The following is an 8,408-nucleotide window of genomic DNA, read 5'->3' on the forward strand; positions in this document are numbered from 1 at the left end:
CAGAGACACCCCCCAGCAAATCCCCCCACCCCCAGACACCGAGATCCCGGCCTGGCAGAGGGGTTCGCTCCCCAACACTTACTCACGACAGCTGCAGCAAGGGGTCCCTGTGGGGCGGGGGGAGCTTCCACCCCGCTCCGGCTGGCTGGATCTGGAGAGAGAGAGAGAGAACAGGGAGAGGAGAGTGCGGTGAGGAGTTGGTGCCCAGGGGTCCCCCTGCCCCCTCTCCTAGCTCTGGACCCCCATTGCAGGGGTATCTGTGGGTGTGTTCAGGGAAGGGCCAGGGGCTCTGCTCCACCAGGGCTGAGAGCGTCAGAGCAAAGTAACTGTAACACTGCTGAGTATTTTCAATGTTGCCTCGTCCTGAATGTCACTGATCCCCCAGTTTATAATGCATCTCCCCGGCCGCTTCTCTTGCTAATTTGAACTTCAGGGAACACATCAAATCTCTCTCCTGTCCCCCACAGCTGCTGGGTATGGGCCACTGCCAGGGCCCTCTACACTGGGGTTAACATCTGGATCCTGGCCAAGCTGGTTCTAGCCCATGTGGCCAACCCCCAGTGAACAAAAATCACAAGTCAGAGCCCCCCAAAACCATCAGATTGGCTGAAACAAGATGAGATTTTGAAAACAACTTTGGGTTCTGTTCTTGATCTTCTGGTGGTGGAGCCTTTAGGGGTCACCTTTTCAAGCTTTTCTCCACAGCCAGGAGGGCTAGAACAAGAAAAACGTCCGACAAAAATGGTCAACCCCGCCAAAATCTTCAACCAGAATCAGAAAAAATTAGTCCAGAATGATTGAAAACAGAACAATTTTTGGTTTTTGAATTTTCCAGGAAGACAGTGAATGTTTTCTATTAAAGCCGACACTTTCCACAAAAACTTGCCTTTAATCAAACACTCAATTTTTCCTAAAAAAAAAGTCAATGGAACCATTTCAGTCCACTCGTTACAGCTGTTGTGAAATCCCTCATCCCACCCACCCCAGTTCCCACAACCTCCCCCGCAACTCCATCCCCTTCACCCATTGCACACACAGCTGCGCCCCCTGCCTGGCCATAGGGCCCCTTCCCTGCCCCCAAAGAGCAGCTGCAGCAGATCCCAATGGGGGGATCCGCACAGGGACCAGCCAGCTGCACCTGTTGCTGCTCAGCCCTGCAGGGTCGTGTTTAGCCTCTCCCTGTCCCTGTCCCGGGCAGAGAAGCGCGGTACCTGGGGCTGTGCCAGGCCCATCCCTGCCATGAAGATGCCCTGTGGGCTGCGGTGCCCCGGCAGAGGGAGAAGCTGCTGGATCCATCTGGGCTCCGGGCGAGCGCTGGGTTGGGATCAGGCCCCTCTGGAGTGGCTGGGCAGCTGGTTTGCAGGGCTGGTCACCTCCTGGCCCCATGCAGATTGTCTGAACGTGGCAAGCTTCTCTCTAAGGGGAGCTCGGACAGTTCCTCCCAGACCTGTCAGTCACGACATTGCCTTCATTGTTTAGAACCGGTTGTGGGGTCCCCATATCAGGATTCCCCCCTTATATCCCCTCACCATGCCCTGGAGGGACCAGATGGAGGGATCTCACTTCAGTCCTTGGCCTTGGCCTGCTGGGATCCCTCAGGCACGTGGTGACATTTACTCGTGTTCATCCACTCCCCACTTACAGGATTGTGACCAGTGGTATCTCTCCCAAGCACCCCTGTCCCAATGCCACCCCATTGGGCTCCGGAGCTGTTGCCGCTCCATTCCCCACCCAGTTCTCTGGCTTCATACCCTCGCCCATGCTCCTGGTGTCACGCCCCACAATCTGATTGGCTGAGAATTCATTCCCAGTGCTTCCAGCCCAGGGTCCTTGTCCCTCCCTTCCCCCTAGCCAGCCTGGGACAGGGGCAGCAGCTACCCCTGCAGCCCCACCAGCCGGAGCAAAACGGAGAACACGAGAAGCAAAAGCGCGTGCGTCTCCTTTTAGGGTTGTGCCTCCAGCCCAAGAACCAAATGGATTATCCAGTGGTTCTCCAACTTTTGTTCTGGTGACCCCTTCCACACAGCAAGCCTCTGAGTGCACCCCCCCCCGTTATAAATTGAAAACCACTTTAATATATTTAACACTGTTATAATGGCTGGGGATGAAGCAGGGTTTGGGGATGGAGGCTGACAGCTCGTGACCCCCACATAATAACCTCACGACCCCCAGTTTGAGGACCCCTGCACTACACTGAGCATGCACAGAAAGAGAGCCAGAGGGTTGAAAGGCTGCTGGGATGGACAAGTCTTGTGGGGCTCCAAGAGACTGTCCCCCCCCGCCACCCCGCAGCAGTGTGAATTCAGCTCCAACCAGGGGCAGGAATCTGAAATCAGTTAAACAGCAGAGACTTCATGCAGGCAGAGGTCCGGCTTGCCAGGCAGGGACAGCTCCTTCCCTTCCAGGACGTGGGCATCAGCAAAACTCAAGCATCAGAAACCTGGGAATTACAGAGTTACGGTCCATGCCCAGGCAACCTCAACTCTGCTCCCTGGAGCAGGCAATAGGCACTGGGATTATCGGCATGTACAGCGGCTGCACTCACTGTGGGACCTGTAGCTGTACTGAAGGGTGGGGCAGGTCGAGAGAGGTGATAGGCGTTAGTTTGAGGAGTGTCCGAGCTGTGACTGGGCTACGAGGAAACCAGGGGTTGCCCCCACCCCATCAAAGCGCAGGAAGCCTTGTACCTTGAGGCTCCAGTCTGCCTCATTTTGTTGCAAACTTGTGTATGTTGTCTCAGTAGCAAGGCACTGGGGGGTCTTGCCATGGGGATTGGCAGCAGTGAGGTGGGATGCCAGAGCAGGCTGTGGGTTGAATGGTGGGTAAGGGAAAGTCTAAGGTTAGATGGTATCCAGTGAGTGAGTGGGAAGTGGTTGGTACATTTCACATGTGCAGTATTGTGCAGGGATTATGCTTAGTGTTTGAGCACTCGGCAAGCGGAGGCAGCTCCTGCCCATGACAGTGAAAAGGCCGAGTGTGAGCGTATGATGGACCTGTTGGGACATCACTTAGAGGGCGCAGTTACGGCTACCTGGGCACGTACCTGTACTTCCTGGCTTTTAGGTGGTTGAGATTTGCTGAACTCGATATTCTGGAACTGCTCCATTCATGGCCGTGGATATTCTCATCCCCACTGCTGGAGAGCCTGGGATATGCACCAAGCGTGCCCGGACTCAGCTCCTCACCCTGGTGTCAGCGGTGTGTTCTTGGTGCATGCTCCCAGTATGCCTGTTCTCCGCTCCACACCCACAGTGGTAGGGCTTCCCCACATACTGGCTCACAGGGGGTGCAGGAAGAGGTGCTCAGACACCCCCAGAGGGGCAGGGACCCACAGAGCCCAGCTCACATGAGGGGGTTGAGGATCATTGGGAGGGAGGGGACTCAGGACCCTCCCTCAAAAGCAATGGTCCCCCAGAACCATGCTCACATGAGGATGGAGGGCACAGAGGGTGGGGTCAGAACTACAGAGTTGGCCAGGGCCCTCCCCCCTCCCCCAGATCCTGACACTTGCACAAGGGACAGGCACACATGGGAAGTTTTAGGGAAACAGGCTCAGACTCCACAAGAACAGGCCAAGGCCTTCCAGCTCCCAGGTCCCATGGGGGTGTCAGCCATATATGAGCTGGGAGGTGCCAGATCACGACCCACACACCCCTGCTCCTATTCTCCCCCAGTCCCCATCCCTCTCCCCCACTCCTCCCTTCTCAGTGCCCCACCCCACCTAGCCCCCAACCTCAACCCCTCTCTGCCCCTATTCCCAGCCACTCTTTCGTCCTTCTCACCCTCCGCTCCCAGCAAGCATTTGCATGTGGAATTCATTGTCATTTCAAAGACAGGGTTAGCACCTTCTGAGTATTCTGCTGTATTTGGATTAAGTTTCCCCAAAATAAATAATAATAATAATAAAAACCCTTGGAGAGAGGCAGATTAGAGCAAGATGCCTCCTTTTTTTAAGATACAGATTTCCTACCAAGGCTTGGATTTGAACTCCTAAGAGCATAAGACCTCCCACACTGGGTCAGCCCAAAGGTCCATCCAGCCCAGTGTCCTGTCTTCCAACAGTGGCCAGGGCCAGGTGCCCCAGAGGGAATGAATAGAACAGGGAATCATCAAGTGATCCATCCCCTCTTGCCCATTCCCAGCGTCTGGCAGAGGCTAGGGACACCATCCCTGCCCATCTTGGCTCATAGCCATGGATGGACCTGTTCTGCATGAATTCATGGTGCCCGCTGCGGTTCAATGGCTGGACCATTCCCCCTGGGGTCATAACTAGCTTTCAAGCTCCTTCCCCTCTCTCCCTGCATGGGCACAGCGTGATCTGCTTGGCGTGTGAGTCTCACACCGGCTCAGCAGCCGGCCAACCTAGAATCAAAGTGGTTCATAACATGGTCATTTGATCTCCCCGAAAGGGCTGGGGGATGCCCTGCACTCTGCTGGGAGAACTTTCAGCCATCTAAAAACAGAACAGGAGGACTTGTGGCACCTAGAGATGAACACATTTATCTGAGCACAAGCTTTCAGGAGCTACAGCTCACTGCATCGGATGCATTTAAAACCCTGGTGCACTGATCTCAGCCCTGGCTGTAAGGAAAGCAGGTCAACTTTAGCTGGTTGGGGGCTTTGTTTGGGGGAGGAAGGGATCTCAGAAATCCCTTGTCCAAATGGCCCTGTGGGCCCCCCCCCCCCCCCCCGAGGCACATAAACTGTCAAGGCTCCAAGTCAGTGGATGGATTTCAGAGCAGGCAGGAGATCGGTGCTTTAGGCAGGGAGCTGGCGCTTTGCTAGAATAACATCTCTTTAGCTGCCCTCCACTAAGATCCCGTCCTTCAGCGCCTCGTCCCCAGCGCTTGGGACCCCAGGTGAGGGTCAGCCCCAGACCCCCCCACATGGCGGGCTGAGACACTCGACGCTGCCAGGATGCAAGTTCAGAGGGGGTGTTAGGACACTTTGGCCCATCAGTTAAAAGACAAAGAAACAAAGTCTGCCCTGGGGACCAACGGAGACATCTTCTCTCACTGCAGAGAAAAATCATTTCCCCTTCCACCCCAAAACGATCCACGCTCGTGATTTGCTGCCCAGCAGCGGAGTTCTTGTCTCGGGAGGCAACTTCAGCTCCTGCAGGTTACCCGCCTATTTTGCCCCCCTTAACCCTCCTTCCATCTGGTCAGCGCACAGCCCCCTCCCCAATAGACCCTGCCCGATCAGCGCACAGCCCCCTCCCCAATAGACCCCGCCCGCCCCCATCCCCATCTGGTCAGCGCACAGCCCCCTCCCCAATACCGCCCCCCCCCGATCAGAGCACAGCCCCCTCCACAATGAACTCCTCCCGACCCCTCCCCCATCTGGTCAGCGCACAGCCCCCTCCCCAATAGACCCGGGGTTCCCCAGTGTGATCGATGCACCCGCCCAGGTCTTCTCCTCCCCGCCCAAGCCGGCACCTCCCTGCTCACCCCCTCCCCGATCCATGCACAACACCAGCCCCTCCTCACCTGCTGGTGGAGACCCCCAGCCCCTGATCGCTCCGTGGGCAGCTGGCGCCTGAATCCTGGCTCGCAGCTCGCCCAGGCTCGTGTCCCCTGGAGCGGGCTCAGAGTGAACCCGGCTGGCAGGCAGAGGGAGCAGCGAGGGGACGGGCTGCCCCGCCGGGAGCCGCCAGGCTCGGGGAGAGGGTTGCGCGGCTGCAGCCCCGCTCAGCTGGGCAGGTCAGCAACACCGAAGGGAAACGCACCCAGCTGTCTGTCCCCGGGGAGCAGGCGAAGAACAGAGGCTCCAGCTGGTCAGGATCCCGCAGCGCTCCCCGCTCTTTTGTGGCTGCCTCCCGGGCTTATGGCTCGGGCTGGGCGTGGGTGTCCTCCTTAAATACGCCGTGCCGCGAGATCGGGGGACACCGACATGGAATGATTCATATGAAGCGCATCGGGGAGCGGGATAGAGCCCCCCCCCTCCGATGCGGCTCAGTGCAGCGTAGCCAGCTGCCAGGGAGAGCGCCTGGCCTGAGGCTGCGGGGAAGTTGGCGAGTCTCCTGGGCCAGCAGCTCAGGGGCCGGGCAGGAGGGTCCCCTGGCCCACGGGCTGTAGTTTGACCACCCCCGCTATAGACTGTCGGCCAGTGATGTATGATACCATATTAGGCGCATCTTCCAGACATGTGGGTGGGAGAGGCGGGGCTGTGTCCTCCTGCTGCTCTGCCCCTCCCCCTGTTCATAGACTATCAGGGTTGGAAGGAACTTCAGCCGGTCATCTTGTCCAACCCCCTGCTCAAAGCAAGACCAATCCCCACTTTTTGCCCCAGATCCCAAATGGCCCCCTCAAGGATTGAACTCTCAACCTTGGGTTTAGCAGGCCAATGCTCAAACCACTGAGCTATCCCTACCCCCCCAAAGCAGATCTGCATCCCTGGGTGGGCTCGAACCACCAACCTTTCGGTTAACAGCCGAATGCGCTAACCGATTGCGCCACAGAGACTGGGCAGCCAGGCCCCAGGCAGGGAGCAAGTGGCCATAGCCAGCTGCTGGGCAGAGCCTGGCTGGGGAGGGGCGGCAGCAGCAGCCCGATCCCTGCCCAGGCTCGGCTTCCCGGCGAGCCGCAGCCCCTCCCCGGCAGGCCCTGTGTGCAGCAGCTGGCTGCAGAGGGGCGACAGCCCAGTCCCCCCACACTCGGCTTTCCGGGGCAGTGGAAGTACCTAAAAGTGTGTGTGCTGGTGGGGGGGGGGGGGGCGGGACCACTGGCGCCCGAACCGGGGCACTGCCCCCTGCACCACCCTTTCCCCTGAGGCCCCGCCCCCTCGCTCCTCCCCCCCACCTTACAATGTGGAAGTGGGAAGACAGGCGCTGGGGGTGTGTGTGTGTCTCTCTCTCTCTCTCCAGCTTGCGGAGAGGCTCTGACCCGCCCCATCCCGTCCTCTCCCTCCCCCCAAGTTGCCTTTTGGCCCCTCCCCCAATACTAAAACAGACAAGTTCTTATAATAAAAAAAGGGACTAGGGCCCCCCCCTTGAACTGCTGGGGGCCCCAAGCAATTGCTTAGGCTGAGTCTCTCTGTTTATACCCAGGGCTCTGAGTGTAGGTAGCCCAGCCCGGCACATGTGCCTCAGTCTCCCCGTACCCTGCACCACCACCTCCAGCTGTTGAAATTGAACTCGCCTGGGCCTGGGCCCCTCTGCCATGCCCGCCCCCCAGAACTGTACACCCTTCTCTGCCCTGGCCCCGCTGGCTCCCCCTGGGGACGACACTACTCTTCCTGGTTCCACACCATGACCGCCAAAGGCTCACAAACCAGCAGATAAAAAACTCTGCATTTAGTATTTTAAGTCTCATGATTTTTAAGTGGGTCTCACGGTTTTGAGGCCTGACTCATTTTGAACTCTTGCGTTTATCAATACAGAAATTATCTAACCCCTCTCTCTCTCTCTCTCTCTCTGTCACACACACGCGCATCACTTAGTCTTGCACACCTGCTGTGGGCGCTGACTCCCTGGGCGCAGGAAGAGGGGGCGCGAGGGTGAGGCCTTGGGGGAAGGGGCAGAGTGGGGATGGGGCCATGGGACAAATCAAACTTCTCAGGAGCCTGTCTGTGCCCAATATAGTTTTAAGGGGCTCCTACCTCCCCTCTCCTGCCATGGCTCTTAAAACCAACTGAGAATCTGAACCATCTGCTGCCCAGGGCCCTGGGGTGAGCGGAGCTAATGCCAACCCCAGTATGGCCTGATACGGCCTGCACCCTATTTGTGAGACGAAGGGTGAGAATTTTCACCGGGAGTGGGCTCAAGACACTGCTGGGTAGCAGGCCCGGTACAGCCAACCAGAAATCCCTCCTATCATCACTGGGGTTGGGTCCAGGCGAGCAAGGACAAGAGAGACGTCTGGTGCACCCCCCTCCTTGCATTGCAGGCTGACATACGCGGTGGAGTGTGAACTACCGCCCTGCACCGCCTCACATACTTGATTTGCCACGGCTTTCATGGGACGGTGGAGGTTGATGCTTCCCTAAACCCTCGGGATACAACTTTCCGACTTTCTTTTCAACTCCCGCAGCCACTCACACGCTAAACCCCCTGAAAGTAGCAAACACTGAAAACCCATCGCAGGCAGCCTAGCTCCGGGCAAGCAGCAGGAATGGGACAGAAGGGCAGAAGCTCACGAGTTCTCCTCGCCCCTGGCAGAATGCCTTGTGTGGGTTGTACCTGGGGGGTGCAGGGGTGGAATGAGGCAGGGACGTGTGCCCGTTTGAGCGATTCATAGCAGGCAAACGAGGCACCTTTGGGGGAGCCTTGTCCAGGCCTGCCATGGGTCAGCTCTCTCAAACCACCACCCCTGGCAGCGCAGGCCTGACCTTCCAGCCCCCTGCAGGCCTTGCTCTCTGTGTACAGGTTAGCGATCGACACCCCCAAAGCCTCTGAGCGTCCCTCGGGA

General features: G+C 58.0%; 1 non-coding gene across 1 annotated transcript; it reads right to left on the reverse strand.

Annotated features, from left to right (window-relative positions):
* Nucleotides 1–6,390: 6,390 nt before the first annotated feature.
* Nucleotides 6,391–6,464, reverse strand: TRNAN-GUU (transfer RNA asparagine (anticodon GUU)). Its single transcript has one exon. It is a non-coding gene; the product is annotated as a tRNA-Asn (tRNA).
* Nucleotides 6,465–8,408: the final 1,944 nt, after the last annotated feature.

Source organism: Lepidochelys kempii, chromosome 14 (assembly GCF_965140265.1).
Source record: "Lepidochelys kempii isolate rLepKem1 chromosome 14, rLepKem1.hap2, whole genome shotgun sequence".
In the NCBI taxonomy this organism is placed as follows: Eukaryota; Metazoa; Chordata; order Testudines; family Cheloniidae; genus Lepidochelys; species Lepidochelys kempii.